Raw genomic sequence first — 2,780 nt, forward strand, 5'->3', positions numbered from 1 at the left:
GTTAAGGTTTACATTATTTTTTTAAAAAAAAGGATGAGTAACAAGAAGCTTGTATATTGAAATTTGCACATTTTATATATAGAGAGATACTGTAATAATACTCTGATGTTTTCTTTTTGTATGCTTTTGTATAATTAGCTTTCAAAGTATAGTATAATTTGGTTTTAACACTTTGGGATTTAAGACTCACATTAACCCTTTTAGATTAACATTTTGTTAACGGAGAGCAAACTAATTTTCACCTTAGCAAGTGTAGCTTCCTGAAGATTAGGTTCTGTTAAAAGCGCATTAGAAGATAGAATACGACTTCCTTTAAAAAAGAATATCTCCAGAAAGAGAAGGGTCATTGTTTAATACTGTACTTTCAAAATGGAGTGTGACGTGCGAGGCAGCAAATTGTCCTCACGCTCCCAGTGGTTCCTCCCATTTACACCTGTGCTTTCACCTGCAATGTCAACGGGACTCCAAGCAGAGGAAAACATATGTGCAAGAGAAACTGCAGGATATTACCTACCTCATGCACAACATCAATTCGTTTATGGCATTTCAAGAGTTCAGCACACGGCTGCTGCTATCATCAACGATGCCTGTGTGCAGACAGGAAAATTAGAGAGAATGAGGAACAACACTGGCCAAGATGCAGTGGCTGTTAACTCACATGCCTAAAGTCTTAACCAGATAGAAAGCTACGTCACTTCAAATATACTGGTATAATAACACAGCCTAACTCTACCTTTCTGTGTTTGCGAACAGAGCCATAATGGTACAGTGGTGCTCTGCAGCAGTATATTTATTCTTGTACATGAAGGTAAAGAAATACATTGCTACAAAACAACTTATATCAATACATGACATCCATACTGTCCTTTACACTTTAAGTTTGCCAGTATATGTGCTATCCCCTCTGACTGAAACTCAGCCAGGTGAAACTTTCAAGGAGAGATCAGACGTAAAAATAGGTAAGAGGATTTCCAAATAAAAGACATGAGGCAACTTTAAAACTTCATACAGATTTGTGACAAAAATTCGAAATTTCTAGAGCAATTGACAATGTCCTTTAAAATATATTGCACTATTTCCTGAATTAATAAACCCCAAATCTGTTCATTCATACCTTTCCTGCCAAAAAGAGAATGCCTTTATGGGTGCTTACTGAAACGTTTAGAAAGAGGACCTACACTTTAAGCTAGAATATTATACAGGTAGTTTTCTTAAAAAAACAGATTGAAAAAAGGAGGAAATCAAATGTCTGCCACAACTACTATGTCATTGAAATAGCCTCGAGTTTTGGCTTTGTATCACAGGGCAGAATGTACTCCACTTCAAATATATGTGTTTAGTCTGCTTGCACTGCTACATTTAGACCTCTGAAATTTATGAACTTTGAAAAGCAATACTGAGTAGAGCAAGCAGAACAACAGAGGATAGTTTCACTAGTGATACATATGTATGTGTCTTTAAGTCACTACTAATTCAGCCTGTTTGAGGGTGTTGGAGACAGTCTGTCACCAGAATATGAGGTATTGTATTGGCAATATAAAAAGAAAGATCAGAGTTTAAATTCTTCACGTTAGTTATTCTTTTTGTCCAGCAAGATAGCTGTGTGTGGGGAATGGGCTCTACAGCATATGAAACGTAACAGCCCCTCACCTTCTACCCATAATCTGATCCCTCATAGAACATCAGCAACTGATCTGTGACTCTTCAGACATTTCTGGTTAGTGACACTTCTGTATCTGACAGGACAATAACTAGGCAAGTGTATCGTCTTAAAATGTGATGTGTCCATGTCTTAAAAGAACAACACTTGTAATATTCTACTAACTGTTATCCTAACAGTTACAATATAAATGGTTTTCCTTTTGGTTTCAAAGGGGCTTGGACTCAGACAGTGCTCAATCAGTCAAGAACTTTGGCTGAGTAAAATCCAGTCCTGTTTTGGGAGTGAAACACAACCTCCATGCATCATCTATTTACACATTGAAAGAGTTCAGTGAGACAATACTACTAGGTGGGTCACTAGCCCTCAGCCAACCCAGTTTTTGACAAGGATGCATGGGGCAAATACAGTTTTGTTCTGCATAAGAAATCTCCAGAAGTAAAGACTGCAAAGTTAAAATAGCGCATCTAGCCATTTTCATTATTACTTTTTTTTAAATGCAAAAATGGAAGCAGAGCATAAGCAAAAGTTCAGGTTAAGCCATGGAGCTACAACAGTAGGTCTAAGAGTAAATGACTATGCACTTTGGAATTTGCAACACGTATGTTGTATGGTACACTTTCCAAACAGGAGTAGACATTGTAAATTAATTTATAATTCTGTAATTCAGCTGAAATTATTATAACGGGTATATATGTTATCGTATCTGTTACTTTTTAAGTTGCTACAAATACCTTGATTTTGTGGAATATTTTGTTTTCTGTGGATATAGAAAACTTTGCTTTTAACAAACAGGTATGCAGGTTTTTTCACAACATCCCATAATGGTGCTAGGGATTAATTATTGTAATAACACTGTAATGACAGCAGCAAAAAACGATCTGGGTATAAGCTATTTCATACAAGCAGCTCCTGATAAAACCAGCCACAAGCGCTCAAGTACTTGCTGAATATTTTTCAGTGGACAGAGAGGTTTACAGCTCATCAGATATTTGATTACCACACGAAATTTGCCCTTCCACTTTATTTAATAGGAAGTTTAGTGAAGGCCTTTCTGTATTAGTGATTTGAATCGCCCCAGATTCTATCATCTTTTTTTCTCTTGGGTTGGGTAATGGCA

Source organism: Chroicocephalus ridibundus, chromosome 2 (assembly GCF_963924245.1).
Source record: "Chroicocephalus ridibundus chromosome 2, bChrRid1.1, whole genome shotgun sequence".
Taxonomy (NCBI): domain Eukaryota; kingdom Metazoa; phylum Chordata; class Aves; order Charadriiformes; family Laridae; genus Chroicocephalus; species Chroicocephalus ridibundus.